This window comes from Ursus americanus, chromosome 10 (genome assembly GCF_024610735.1).
Source record: "Ursus americanus isolate L20-20 chromosome 10, mUrsAme1.1.p, whole genome shotgun sequence".
In the NCBI taxonomy this organism is placed as follows: Eukaryota; Metazoa; Chordata; class Mammalia; order Carnivora; family Ursidae; genus Ursus; species Ursus americanus.
In genome coordinates this window covers 42,410,047-42,426,158 of record NC_142136.1, presented here as the reverse complement: position 1 = coordinate 42,426,158, position 16,112 = coordinate 42,410,047, and the positions used below count along the sequence as shown (strand labels likewise).

Genomic DNA, 16,112 nt, shown 5'->3' with positions numbered 1-16,112 from the left:
TAAGGGTCTGACTCTTGATTTCGGCTCACATCATGATCTGAGGGTCATGAGATCTCATCCCACATGGAGCTCTGTGCTCACTGGGGTGTCTGGTTAAGTTTCTCTCTCCCTCTTCCTCCTCCCCTACCCTCTCAAAAAAATAAATAAATAAAGTGCACAAAGTGATGATTTGATACACATATATATTGTGAAATGATTACCATAATAGGTTAGTACTTCCATCCCCTCACATAATTACCATTTTTTGTCGTGATAACTTTTACTCTCTAGTTCCTCTCTTAACTTTCAAGTACATAATATGTATTAGTAATTACAGTCACCATGTTGTACATTAGATCCCCACAATTTATTCACCTAGTAACTGGAAGTTTGTTCCCTTTGACCAACATCTCCCCCATGACCCAGCCCCTGACAGTCACCATTCTGCTCTTTGAGTTCAGCTTTTTTTAGATTCCTCATCTGAGTGAAAACAATCAGTATTTGTCTTTTTCTGTCTGACTTAATTTTCACTTAGCATAATACCATCAAGTTTCATCCACGTTGTTGCAAAAGGCAGATTTCATTCTTTTTTATTGCTGAATAATATTCCATTGTCTGTGTATCTCACGTCTTTATTCATTCATCCCTCATGGACACGTAGGCTGTTTCCAGGTGTTGGCTGTTGGAAATAATGCTGCAGTGAACAAGGTGGGAGGGTGCAGATATATTTGCCATACAGCAACTTCATTTGCTTTGGGAAAATACCCAGAAGTGGAATTCCAGACCATATGGTAATCAGTTTTTAATTTTTGAGGAAGCTCCATACTGTTTTACGCAGGAGTTGCACCAGTTTACTTTCCCGCCATTAGTGCACAAGGGCTGCAGCCGCCAGCAGGCACTGGGGTGAGCCTGGGGCCTTGGTTTGAGGGAGGCTGCTCGGAGTGGATGCCTCAGAACCAGCCTGGCGCCTCCTGAGCGGCCTGAGGGCAGGTGGTGGGCGGCCTGGAGGGGGGGGGGAAGTGGGGGCGGGCTGAGGAGGGGGCGGGCCGGGATGCTCAGCTTCCGGCCAGGAAGCTCTGGTGGAGGACGCTTCCTGGTGTGCCAGGGGGCTCCTGGGGGTGTAGGAGCAGGCAGGCCAGGGATGCGCCGGGGGCCCCGGTTCCCGGAGCTAGCCAGGAGCCTGGTGGCACCGGTTCTGTCTGGAGTTGCAGCCGCCGAGTGCCGGTAAGCCTGCGGTCCGTTCCAGAAACCTGCCGAGCCCTCCCGTGGAAGGCTCCTGGACCCTTGGCAGTTGCCTGGAGTGCACTGGAGCCCGTAGGGCCCATAGAGGGAGATGGGTTTCGTGTTGAAGTCAGGTGTTCACACTACTGTCCTCCCACGGGGAAAAGTGCCTCTCTCAGCGCTGGGCTGCCCGGGCTTGGGGGAGTAGTGAAGGGGGCAGCGTGACTCTGTCTTTCCTATGCTCCTCACAGCGTCTTTTCTTAGTTCTGGACTTCACCAGCTGCTCTAATCGCTACCTGTAATTCTTGGCCCCGTGCAAGTGTTCCTGCGTTCTTGCACAGAGTTGTTCAAATTGATGTTTGAGGTCGGGGAGGGGGGCGAGTCCTATCAAATTTTATGCCCCTGCTTCACTGACGTCACTGGCAGTTGGGTGAAAAACTAGAAACCATAACTTTAGGCCACATCTTGGGTCAACCCTTCAATCTGCTTGGTGGTAAAGGTGAGTAGGAGCTGTTCAAATTCATATGATTTAGATTGTTTAAGGACTACTTTTCTAATGATTTTTGATGGTTTACACATTTTTCCAGTGTATCATAAAAATATTTTCCAGGGTATGTTATGTTGTTAAACTCAGGGTGGGAACTATGGGGTAGTGAAATAAGAAATATCCATACTTTTTTTTTTTTTTTTTTTTTTTACGTAGGGTATTTTCATCAAACCTACAATTTCGTGTTTTTATTTTTAAGAATCTCATTGACTTCTTGCTCTCTTTTTTTGAAGATCCATGGCTATGACTCTGTGGTGCAAAAGTAGACTAGTTAACTTACTCAATTTTTACGTAACTTTTTGGTATTATATAAATAATGAATTTTATATTTACACCTGCATATTAGGCATTTCTTCTCAGATATTAAATGGTGAGATCAAACTTGACACATTTAAAACAAAATTCATATTTTATAATGATCTTTATTCCTACCTGCTCTATTACAATATGTAGCAATCTCCTAGTCATATATGTTCTATATCTTATCAACTTTTTCCCTTTTTAAAAAAAAGTTTAATTTTTTAAAAGATGTTATTAATTTATTTGAGAGAGAGAGAGAAAGAGCACAAGCAGGGGGAGCGGCAGGCAGAGGGAGAGAAAGAAGCAGGCTCGCCAGGAAGCAGGGAGCCCCACAGGGGGCCCGATCCCAGGACTCTGGGATCATGACCCCAGCCGAAAGCAGATGCTTAACCAACTGAGCCACCCAGGTGTCCCAACTTTTTTCCTGTTTTAAAATTTTCTTTTTTCTTGGCCAAAATATCCTTAGATCTATTTTTCATATTCATATATCTTTTTATTAATAACAGTGTTACATACTCTCCTTACCTCTCCACTCTCCCTGTTTCAATCAACCCTATGTCCTAACTAGTTTAGCGCTAATTTTCTAAAGCAAGACTTTGATCAAGTTGTCTAGCCCTTTAAGATTAGTTGATAAATTTCTGCTGACACTGGGCATTAATCCCAATGATTTAGTTACACTTTACAATATTCTGTAATCTGACTTTAACTTACATTTTTTGATTTAGCCACTCTATGCATCAGAACACTAGTCATTATTGTGCCATGTTCTTCAACTGAAACATCCTTGACTCTTCTGCTTACCTATTTTCTGTTCTGCCTTTGAAAGTCTGTGCCTTATAAGTCTGATTACCTTGATACAAAACAGCAGTGACAAAATCAAGTATCTTCCAATTCAGGCAGGTAGTGGGGCCTGGTTTACGAGAATGGAATGGTGTTGCCCTCAGCAAACATGAAAGAACAGGGACTTTCTCCACCTCCACCAAAAACATTCAATTCAATAATAACAAACCCAGCTGAACCACAATAAAACAAATGTTGCTGTGGCTAAACAAAACTCTTTAGCAAGGATGGGTTTGGCTTGCAGAAGCAGTATAAAGCTATTTCCAGCTTTACTTGTCTTTAAGTTGTGGCGATGTTTATATGGTACCTGTCAAAGGTATGTTTTGTCCTTGAGAATGGAAAAGTGTACGAATTTTGGAAAGGAATGCATAACTTCTGTTTTGTTTTCATTTGGTTTTTAGTATTGTCAGTGCACGGTATAAAACAATATGTGTGTAAATAGAGACTGTACTGATGGAGTTTTACAAAGATTGTATTTTAAAGATAAATTAGCTTGAAAATTATTATAAATATGTATGGACGTTAATTCTTTATTTTTCTCCCACAAATACGGTACACATGTAGTTATACAAATTTATTGTTTTTGAGTGCAATGTTTTCTTATTTTCATGAGTATTTTGGATTACTTCATGGTCGGTTTTGGAAAGAAAACATCCTGGCTCTGTTGTTTCATTCACTAGTGTTTGACTTTGGACCAATGACTGAGAACTTATGCCAAACATTTTCCTCTTTCTATATTGCCCAATACCAGGACAGTTGTTCTCCCATGTTACAAGGCATCAAAATCTTATATTCTTGGTCCAGTAAATCCTTGCTCCTGAAAAAAAATCGGTGAACCTACTAAAGTAGTTTGTTCAATAAGAAATCTTAAGTGAGAGGCTTGACTTGGCGTAGAAAATGTTAACAAAAATCTGAGGTTCAGTCCTCTCTAAATTGTGAAGAATCAATATAGTGAGACTGTAGTTTAAAACGTAAGCAAATTAAGAGACCATAGAAGGAGCACAACTAATTTACCTATAAATATCAATAATGTTTCAAATATGTGCTAGATTATTTTAAAGAGTTGTGTTTATGACACCTTGCTTGAGAGATGAGGTGAAAGAACAGCTGTTAGTTTGTGTATATCCTAAAATTCGGCTACTGTGCTTGTTTTTACCCTGAGAAGGAGGAATAAGAAGTTAAATCAAGTATGTCTTGGTGAAGAATTTATTATATATACATTAGACGTAAGTATTTTCCGGATAGTGAGACTTGCACACAAGGAACATTTTTAAATATTATTATATTATACTCTTTAAGATAAATCATGTAGCCAGTATTAATTAAGAATCCTTCTAAGAACCAGTTTTAGGTTTAAATAAACCAATAGGAAGCAAGCTCCACCTTAGGCAAAAGCAACTGGAAGGATCAAGTGCTTCCCTGAGAGGCAGGAATGTGGTCGTCAAAACTCTCTCTAAATGTACCAAACCTTTGCCTGGGCATGGGGCTGTTTTTGTGCTCATTTTGTCTGTTCACATATTGCCTTGAGATATTGTTCCAGTCCATTACTTACTCCTTAAAAATAAAAGCAATTGCAAATGAAGGTACATCAGCAGTAAGTTATGGTCCAGCCGAGGTATATAACTTTACGTCCCCTGCACTGTTTTCATTGAAGGAAAATAACTGGGTTGCCTTGTAAAAAGCACTCAGAGGAGTTGGCCACTCATAGTTTAAGCTACTTCTCTTTTGTCTTCCGCTTCCAGTTAAAGTGGCCTCTCTCCATTTTTTATTTTTAATGCTGCATAAGTGTTAGAAATAACTCAGTTTGGTTAAACAATATGGATGATTTAGGGAAGAGTAAGTAATTCTTCCCTTTTATTCAGACATCTCTTGCTTGCTCAGAAAAGTCATTTAGGATGCTGCCACCTGCTTACGAGGTGAGTTACTAAATGGACCACATTACCCATTCATATTCCTAATCATGAATTCATTGGTTACCTTATTTATTCATCACCTATTTCTGATTTATTCAACTAATTAAGTAGGTACCATCACTATGTTTTCACTGCTCCAGGTTTTATTGTGTCCCTCTCGAGTATTTTTCTATAAAACATTAATACCATAGTCAACCTGATTTGGGAGTGTGACATTTTCTTGGGTTTTCCAGTACAGTTCTTGAAGAAACTTATTTTAAAGATGAATATTTTGTAACACACACTTACAAATTCCTTCCCGAATGGAGAGGGAGCATATTACTCTTAAAGAAACACACCCATTCCACACACAACACCCAGGCCTCCCTATTATGCATTGGCTTAGCGCTGGGCTAGATTTCTTCCCCACTCCACATTCAATCTAGTCATTTTGTGTGGCAATAAAGCTAAATGATAAATCGGTTACCCTCTACATAGTACTTTTTGTGCTTTCCGAGCAAATTACTCCCAAATCATGATGACTCATGAAAAGGGCCCTGCGGTACACATGGTACCGTGTTAAACCAACTATTTCTGGATTCACTCTGGTAACAAAGATCAAAAATGGGGAAACAACACCAATTATTTTGCCTGACCCGACAAGTGCTCATCTTGGAATATAGAACTTGATTTTGTTACACAAAGAGAAAAGCAGAGTTTGTATAGGGATTATAATAATAATTTAGAAGAAAGTGGAGGGATTAATAATGCAACAGAATAAAACTGACTGCCAGTAGTTATTATAAAGCTTCTGGAAGGTTGGCTCTACATTAAAAAAAAAAAAAACAATAGTAATCCAAATGTATCATTCAGAGCAATATAAATCACCTTAGGGTGGTTTGATTTTATATAGAAATTTACACTGCCTATTTCACCTAACTTCTAGAAAATCTTTTAGTGTATTGTTTTAAAAATTGGGAGTTCTTGGATCTTCCAACCTAGAATTTATCCTGTAAACTCAAATCTCCCAATACCTAATCTTTGCCGCTGTAAAGCATGCATTCTCTTTCTCATTTAGATATTATAAAAGTGGAGAGTAAATGTAAAAAGAATTACATTTTCCAAAAGCCTATCTTTGTTTCAAACAGAAGAAAAATTCTTAAAGGGTTATTTATTCTATCCTACATATTTTTCAGATATTGGAAGAAATACTGGAGGGAAAAGCAAAAGGGGATTCTGAAACATCTCTGGCCCAATTTCAACTCTGCTATAGATAAATTTAACATTATTCTAGAGTTGTCATTCTGAAGCTTTTATAGATTTACATATTCGCAAAAGTCAACCCAGTCTGAGTATTGCCCATTTTGTCTCTTTGGAAGTATAATTAAAAAATCCTTCAGTGATGTTTTTTAAAACATCATTAATACAGATGGTAGGTATACTTGTAGTGAGCGTAGTGTATAAATTTGTCTAATTACAATGTTGTACATCTCAAAACTAATGTAACATTGTGTGTCAACTATATTCAAATAAAAAAATAAATCATTGATAGTCATTAAATCAAAATTCCAACTAGTAAAAATAATTTTACCTGGTAGAAGTGTTATCAGGTAAGAAATACATGTCATATCATTAGTATATACCTGCTAATACAAAATTTAATATTGTATGTTTTCAACAAAGTAAATAAAACTCAGACCATATCCTATTAGTAATCCAATGAGTTGATATGCTGAGTTCAATCCGTAGTAGTCCATTTAGTAAATAATATTGTACCACTATTTAGCAGATACTTAAGGCAAAAACATTGCCAAAAAAAGACTAAGAATATATTGAAACTCGTAATGCATAATCTCATACATTATTAATATTTTGTGGCACTTAAAGATAGACAGTTTTTGCTTTTCAAATTCTTCAGAAGAGTCCTATAAATGACTAAAATTCCTGTTGTGGAAGTATGGAAATTAAATAAATATATGTCAGTTTGGCAAATGAAATATAATGCATTGCATGTATAAAAATCTGTTACAGAATAATATATTCTATATAACAGATGTCTTTTTAAAATTGTGATGCTCAAGGGGTTCACATTTCTGCTGATATGGCCCACAGTTTGGTACACGAGTTGGGAGTGGTGAACGAATCAAGATATTGAGAACAGAACACCAATAGAACATGAGAGAGAATTCTTTGAGAGTATGAGGGAGAGAATTTAGAGATTGTGTTGGGCTAGTTATGAGGTGAGGCATTGGTACCATCTAAAGAGTTGTAGTGGGTCTATCGTAAAACCCCCTTAAATGTTTATGGGAGAATTTAGATTAAATATTGGATATTCTTGTTTGGGCTCAGATTCTTTAAATGCAGCTCTGATCTGGGACTGAACTGCACAGCATTTTACCCTTCAGCGAATTTGATCACCATAAAGAGTGCTCTCATTATTGTCTTGTTAAGGCAGTTATTTGTCCACAGGTAACAGGATCTTCTGGAAATAAAACTTTGTCAAGGTATATTTGTTTGTTGAGGTCAAATAGAAGGAGTTTGTAAGACAGTTATTTTTCTATATCCTGACATAGATATATGTGGATGACATATGGATATGTGGATATGACAACTATAAAAACAAACAAACAAAAAAAAAAAAACCTAAAATTTTAGAATCTTCAAACAATGAGCATTTATTTCTTATTCCTGTAGAAACACAACATGGATGTTTGTGGTCAGCTGGATGTCCTGTGACATAGTTCAAAGAATGGGCTATTTCTCTTTTTGGTTTTGCCATCCTCTGTGATCTTGGAGTCTTGCTTCTATGCAGGTGACCAGTCAGGAGGCAGTGGAGGAAATCTACTTCTTAGAGCATCAGACCTGGATATGCTACACCCTTTCCATTCATGTTCTATTAAGAAATAGTTATGTGGTTCTTGGCTGGATAAGAGGGAGACTTGGATGCATAGTCCCAGTTTTAGGCAGTTTGCATCGACAAATGCCCAGCACGGCAAGGGTCAGTAGTGTGTCGAGGGCACTTCTCTATGCCTAACAGTGCCATTTGAGGCTTCTACTTTTATGAGGCTTTTAAATGTAAATGTATTGTGATGATCTAAGTTTAGCTCTTTTAATACACCTTCATGGGGGCCTGGCTGGCTCAGTCGGTAGAGCATGTAACTCTTGATCTCAGGGCCGTGAGTTCAAGTCCCACGTTGGGCACGGAACCTACCTTAAAACAACAACAACAACAACAACAACAACAACAACAACAACAAAAAACCAAAAGCCACTTTCATGAAACTAGTATCAGAGTCCCGAAAGAAATTTGATTTTTTTTCTCAGCTGTGGACCTGAATAGTTTTGAACCAAATCACAATCCCTGGTGGAAGGTCCATGGGGGGAGCTCTTAAGGCTTCCAGATATTCTTCCAGAAGCACTCTTAAACCCTGTTTTATAAATTGTTTGTGTGGAAGTTGTCTTTTACTCATTTAGTTTTGCCTGTCCTCCAAGCTCTAATACACTATTCAAATGGAAATGGTTTTATTAGATTTAAACTCCAATACAAATTTATTTAATATTTAAGATGTTCCATTTCAGAGGTCCCCAAGTGCATCCATGAGGTTAGGGATTCCCTAGATGGACTCAGAGCTAAAGTCTATTTTAGTGAAAAGATAATATGACAAGTTTAGTAAGAAGAGACATAGGATAGACAGGATGTGTAGCAATCCATAGGCAGGTTTTCTTCTTGTGATGGGGCAAATTAAGTATGACCCTTTCTTCAGCAGTGAAAAGTACAAGAAAATGTGTGCAATATTTCATACCAAGGAAGTTCATTAGAGACTGAGCACCCAAGGTTTTATTGTGCTGGTCACATAGTTTGTCCCTCATATGTTCAAAATTCCAGATTCCAAGAAGGAAAACAGGTGTTTACCACAAATCGCATTATTTGTACAGTTTACAGACAATGATTTACCTTTAATCAGTTAGGGAACAGGTCAAAAGCAAAGTCCCCAGACACCAGACAAGGGCCAATCTTGTAAGCAAGCCCTTATGAAAACAGCAGTTTGACATCTGCTGTGTTAATTCTTTCTGAACACTCACCAAAATATTAGTATGTTTTATCTCATTAAAGATGGTCCTCTTCAATTAAGACAATTTGTGTAAAGGAAAAGAAAGTGCTGACTTCTCAGGCCCCTCCACCAAGATGTCCTTTTCTGGGGCCTTCACTAAACTGACTCAGTATTTTTGAGGTAAAGGGAACTGATGTGTTTTGAATTCCAAGTTATGTATCAGAGTCTTGACTAGGAACTTTAAATATACGAACTCAAGGAAGTTAAGGGTTTTGCCTGTGGCCCCAGGACTAATAAAGAATCAAGGAGCTGAAACTGAAAGCCAGGATTGGATGATTTTGTATTATGCCTTTGTGCTTTTTTTCAAAGTACTTAGAAAAGGCCTTATATCTGCACTGTCCAATAGAACAGCCAGTGGCCACATGTGACTATTAAACACTTGAAGTGTGGTTGGTCTCAGTTAAGGTGTTCTGTAAGTGTATCTACACACCAGATTTTGAAAACTTACCATTGGAAAAAGTAGAGTGTAATATATCCCATTAATAATTTTTAATAATTTAAAAATATTTTGATATTGAAGACACTTGGAAATAATGTTTTGGCTACATTGGTTTATTTATTTATTTATTTATTAAAAGATTTTATTTATTTATTTGACAGAGATAGAGACAGCCAGCGAGAGAGGGAACACAAGCAGGGGGAGTGGGAGAGGAAGAAGCAGGCTCCTAGTGGAGGAGCCTGATGTGGGGCTCGATCCCATAACACCGGGATCACGCCCTGAGCCGAAGGCAGATGCTTAACCACTGTGTCACCCAGGCGCCCTGGCTACATTGGTTTAAGTAAGCTATATTATTAAAATGGATTTTACTTGTTTCTTTCTTTTTTTTTTTTTTTGAATGTGGCTAGTATAAAATCTAAAATTTCATACCTGTCTCACATTATATTTCTTTGGGATAGCACTGGTCTATACGTATAGGACCTGTCAGGCTGAAATTGTGTGTGTGAGCTTTAAGGCCTCACCATTGGCAGATGCAAAGGTTTGCCTGTCATACATCGTGTGTCACGATGTCATGCTGCCATCCTCTGTCTGGACTCGGTGCACGGCCTTCCCCACCTCTGGCCAGCCGTGCTCTTACATGTATGTGCATTACTAGCTTGACACCTCTGCATTCAGAGGCCTCCTGATCGGTGGCAGGGGGCTGTGCTGAGTTACTTTTCAGGCCCCTCCACCAAGATGTCCTTGTCTGGGGCCTTCAGTAAACTGACTCAGTATTTTTCCACTCTTAGTCCTTCCTTTTTCCCATCCCCAAATCCTCACAGTCCATAACACATCCACAGGCTTTTGTCCACGGTTTCCCTCGTTGGCACTGCACATCACCCGATGTCACTGATGCCAGTCTGGGGGGGGAAAACGTAACAAGGAGACGCCAGTACTATATTCTGTTGTGGCCTCTTGCTTATACTAGTGCAGTTAGTGAATAAAGCCTTGATAGTTATTTTCAGCTTAGGGCATTGTCCTAATTGATCACTTAAACACCTGGTAGCTCAGACAAGCCCTTAGTAAATACTAGATCTTTTTCTGTGAAAACTGTAATTTTGTATGAAGAAACTTTGGAATCAGAAAAGTTGAAACACCCTTCTTCTGGGCTTTCATATCACAATCCTGAATTTCAATATATAGATCATTTTGGTATCTAGATCATTTCACTTGTTGTTGATTTCCTGCTCTGTCTCCAACATTAAAGCCCCTTAAAAATAGCAGCTCTGCTTGACTTGGTTTTCTGTCTTAACACATGGCATATGTAAAAATAGGATGGTCTCAAGTGATTTTCAATTAAATGAAATGTACTTGTCTAAACTAATACAGATAATAAGTGGTACATAAATTCTGGTTTTCTTATATCAGGTTTAGGGCTTTTGCTGCTGCAATGGCTATCTGTGTGTGTAGGGGGGGCATGTGAAGGGTCAGGGAAGAACAGATAGCGATGTGTAATTCTGGGTGATAGGATTTTTCCATATCTATATTCATTTTCTATTGTTATATCAAAGTGCCACAAATTTAGTGGCTTAGAAAGAGGAATTTATTATCCTATAGTTATATAGGTCAGTCTGACTCAAGGTGTTGGGCGGGCTAAGTTTCTTTCTGGGGGCTATATGTGAGAATCTATTTGTCTTCTCCAGCTTCTAGAGGCTGCCTATACTCCTTGGCTCATGGCACTTATCCCTCTTGTTGCAAGCCAATGTCCTTTCATCTCTCTGACCATTCTTTTATGTTCACATCTCCTTTTCTCTAATATAACTAGGAAGGTTCTCCACTTTTAAAGACCCATGTGATTATATTGGATCCCCCTACAAAACCTACAGTCCTCCTCCCTCCTCAAGGCCCTTAGCTTTAACCACATCTAAAAAGTCTCATCTACCATAGAAGGTGATATATTCACAGCTTCAGGAGGTTAGGATGTGCATATCTTTTGGGGACCATCATGCTACCTACCATAGTATTTAAATCAGTAGTTCTCAATATAAATTTGTTCATGTAAATTAATATTTCTCAAAGTGTGGAAACCCAGAGCAACACTGTTTATGTTACCTGGGAATCTATTGAATCAAAAACTATAGGGGAGGGTCCAGCAAGCTAGGTGTTTATAAGCCTGCCAGGACTTTTTAATATATATAAAGTTGGAGAACATTCAAAACTATCCTTACACTTAGCAACCTTCTAGGAGATAGCTATATCTGAGCTTGAGGTAATCCAATTACTTTTCAATAGGAAACACTACAGCTGGGTAGCAATCATAAGAATCAGAGAAGGTCAATGTGCAAGTGCTTATTAAAGCTGAATGTCTGAGTATCCCTGTTATCATTAAATTTTCAGAGACAGTTGAAAACACCTAAAAAAGTCATCATCTCCAGTTGCAGTTTAGAGAGTTATTGAAGGTAGGCTTTCAAAGAGGAGGGAGATAAAAATAATATATTCCATAAATTGCATTTTAAATCTATTTCGGAAGAAAATGATTTCCTGAAGTTGGTGACAACTAGTATTATGAATTATAGTAGTTTGAAGAAGCCACTTCTCCTTTTGATCCATTTCCATTTTCCACTCTCTAACCAACCACTTAAGTGTTTAGTCACATCAACACTAAGACTCTCACTGAGTGGGTGGTATACAGAGGATATGGAACAGTCACTGCCTTTGAAAAACTGAAAATACTGAATGGAAGATATGACTAATATGTAATAAAAGACAATATTTTAAGACAGTATTCTGCAGCATATAACTATCTCAGATAAAATGTTTACTTGGCAATATAATTGAAGTGATTGTTCTAACCCGAGCAGAGCTCACAAATATTTCCAGAATTATATACCTTTGTGAATTTCTTTGATTGATATGGGTCAGTGCGTTAAGTGAATCCAGCATGTGTGCTAGATTTACAACTTAAATGCCATCTGTACTTTTTATTCTGCTTTTATAATCCTGTAAGTAAGTTTTACATATCTACATTTCCATAGGAAAACGACCCAGACAGCTGGGAGCTGGCCCAGCCCTCTCAGCTTGGCTTTGGAGTTGTTAGCAAGTGGTCCAGCTGTCATATTCTTCTGTTGAACATAATTTCAAGGAACACTAATATCAGACAAGGCAACTCTGACTGTGATGGGTCAAGACAAAAAACAGAAGAGCCTTGTAAGCATATCCAAACAGAGAGAAAAGCAACAATTATGTCTAAACCATAAAATTGATCATCCACCCTCCTATGCGGTATAGTTAATATGGGTAGTATGATTTAGCTATAAAATCTAGATTATTTTCATTTAGGAAAGGCCAAGTAGTTTTACTTGGAATAAAATTTCTCTAATTACATATTCCCTACTTTGTCCTATCTTCATGTGATAAAAATCTAAAATATCCCACCGAATGGGTACCAGGTTACTTGGAGCTAAAGAGAATTAGTCATAAATGCAAACTCTTAACCAACCTGTATCATCGTCATTATTTTGTGCATCAGATCTCTGTGACAAGGTCTTTAGTCCAGTAGGAGAAATGGTCGGGTCAAAGTCTAAAGACCCTTTTTCAACTCAGTGGCAACTTGAACTGATTGCTAGACTCAACACAAGTTCTATGCACAGCATACCTTGTTTTATTGCTAGAGTGTAGTATATAGTACCGACCTATAGATTTGGGTTAAAAATGTTTAACAGTCACACACTAAACTATTGCATACATGAAATGCTGTGTGATTTTCTTTTTGCCCTCTAAATAATGTTTTCCCCTTTTATTTATCTTCTATTATCTACCTATAATGTTTTTATGTACACACATATTTCATGTCAGTTTATAATTCTGTCTTTTCACGTTGTAGGTAAATTTTCCAACTATTTTCCAGGACGTCTTAAGCATCTGATGTAACAAAAACAGATACATTTAAAGTTTATAAGATTTCAAATTTGGATCATTTATTTTGCTGGGTAATTTTTCCTTAGTTAATTGAGTGACAAATGTTTACATTTATTTTAAAGTGGTTCACATTTTCTTTATATATGATTGTTTCCCTTACTAAATTTAAATACAACTTTCTGTCTACTTGCATGCATATATGCATGCATATGCGTGTATATACTTATACACCTTACATAACATGTATTTTACAGTTCATATGTATCTTTCTATAAGCATAAAGATATCTTTGTTCAATCTCATTTTGGTGATATGAAATTCTGAGACATTTGAGTATTAGGTCTTTCTTATCTGTAGTGTTTATTTTGTTGGTCTAAGTTTTTCTCTGTTACAGAACAGCATACATTAGGGGGAATATTCTCAATTCTGTGTCTTTAATATATTCCAGAAATGGGCTACCTGTTTTATTACCTTGCTCTCTTGGCCCTACTTATACTCTCCAGAGCTAAAAGTGGAAATATATGATACTAATATATGCTGATGGCCATCATAATGACCAAAATTGAGAGCGCTAATGAGGGAGAATTAAGTCAGTATACAGAGAGAAATAAAAACAGCAGTGGAGACAAGGTCTTGGATTGTAGTATAAATTAAAGTTCTCAATATACTTGAGATTAAGGTGTATACACGTCCTTCCTACAGTTCAATTACAGGAAACAGTATATTCTTCTCTATCCTTAAGCTATATTGAGCTGGTCTTCCATCACAATTAATTTTTGTGGGGGGTTGATTTGCATTTCAAAAGCATCTCTAATTTTGTGGGAATTAAAGTGAAAAATATTACGGAAACTTTTTAAAGAGTACTTTATGTCTTCTAGGCATAACAGCTCGTAATTTTTTATGTAAGTTTATTAGTCATATCTGTGCATATGTATGTTTATGTGTTTGCATGAATAGATGCAAACATTTATTTTCCATAGTGTGTAACAGTTAGAAACACAAAAAAAGAGGGGAAAAGCTAAGATAAATTTAGGGCTGAAGGTAGACTTGACAAAAGCTATAGGGATTAGAGGAGCGGCTCATACTCAGCAAAGACACGGTAAGCCCTGTTCTCTGTCCTGGGCAGCAGGGAGGAAGCATGAGCAGGCTATTCTGACCCTCAGAGGGCTTTGGCATTCCCCAGATTCCTGACAATCTCTAGATCTGATGAGCAGAGATGTGACTTCAGTCACCACAGTAACAAGTTACAGGCCCACAAACAATTTCAGACTTCACCAAGTTCACAACCGGAGAGCACCTTGAATTGAAGGAACGATGGTGCCACTTGAATAGCTGTATAGCCAGAAGCATTCTACTACATTCCTCTCCAGTTTCCTACAAAGGGACATAGAACCATTTCCTAGGGTGACTATGCATTGGAAAAAAGGGAATAATGAGACATTTAGGATATTGCTGTACATGTTGCTTTGAGCTGACAATTATTGGTGAGCTAAAACACTATAATGTCCGCAGTCATACTGGGTGCTTATGGAGGTTATGTTTTGAATGGAGTTTTGGCTTGAGCTGTTTTCACAGTGGACCCAGTGGGCTGTGAATCATCTGTGATTTTATTCCCAGTCCAGATGCCTAATAGGGATAGACCTACTTCGTACCTTGCAGAATGCCCTCATGCATTCCCAACCTATGAGGTGAGGAATATGATGTTAGAGTCAGACAAATGGGGCCACCAGAACTTCCTCTCAACGACAAAAATATTAAAACAAAATACATACCACATTACTGGAGGGATTACAGAGATTAGGGCCACCATTAAAAACTTGAAAGAGGCAGGGATAATGATTACTACCACATACTCACACAGCTTATCTATTTGGTCTCTGTAGAAGATAGATGAAATTTAGATACTAGTTCTAAAATAATTGGGTCTTTATTCTTATTATGATTGTTGTTTCAGACGTGATTTCACCACTGGAACAGATCAACACTTCTGCTGGGACCTGGTAAGTGACTATTCATCTGATGAATGGTTTTTGTTTTTGTTTTTTTTCTTGTTAAAAGATATCAGAAGCTATTTTCTTCCATCTGCTAGGACCAGCAATTGGTGCTGTCTCAATTGCCCATTCTTGATTGCCTGTCTATGCTATAGGACATCATGCTCTTCTGTTACATTATAACATGTTCATTTGACCTAGTAGCAAAAAGTAGCATATATTTTAGAATCATTTGTAAGACACATGTATGCCAACGAGTGGAAAATAAATCTCACAAAAGTTTAGGGAGCTGTCATGTAAGTGAAATATCTTGGGGTCCAGTTGTTCAAGACATGAAAATCGATTTCTTCAATGGACACATTTCTGCATCTGACACTGTGTACTACGAGAAAAAGAGACACAGTGCTTAGTGGGCCTTTCTGGGTATTGGAGGTAACATATACCCCATTTGGGTGAGCACCTCTGGCCCATTTACCAACTAACCCTAAGGGTTGCTAATTTTGAATAGGACTTACAACAATAAAAATCCATGCAACAGGTATGGTGTTCCATAAGAAAAAAAAAAAAAAACTATTCTGCCACTTGGGCCATGTGGCCCAGAAGATCCAGTTTTGCTTGAAGTATCTGGCAAAATAGGGATACTACTTAGACCTTAGGGCTGCTTCTTAGAAGTTTGTAGTAATGTATGCCTTACCCAGCAGATAATATTCTTTTTTTGAAAAACAGCTTCTGACTATCCTCAGGGCTCTAGGAAAGGGAGAACGCTTGACCATACAACCTAAAATTACCATGTGACCTGACATCATGAATTGAATGTTCTGTGACCTAACCTTAAAGGCAGATGTGCACGGCAATATTCTATCATCAGACAGAAGTGGTAGATATAGAATTAGT

General features: G+C 37.9%; 1 long non-coding RNA gene across 1 annotated transcript in view; it reads left to right on the top strand.

The window, feature by feature from the left end:
• Positions 1–15,309, top strand: part of LOC123801148 (uncharacterized) — a 90,119-nt gene extending 74,810 nt beyond the window's left edge. The window contains exon 6 of the long non-coding RNA XR_015725859.1: positions 15,182–15,309. This is a non-coding gene — a long non-coding RNA (uncharacterized LOC123801148). The remainder of the gene's footprint in view (positions 1–15,181) is intronic.
• Positions 15,310–16,112: the final 803 nt, after the last annotated feature.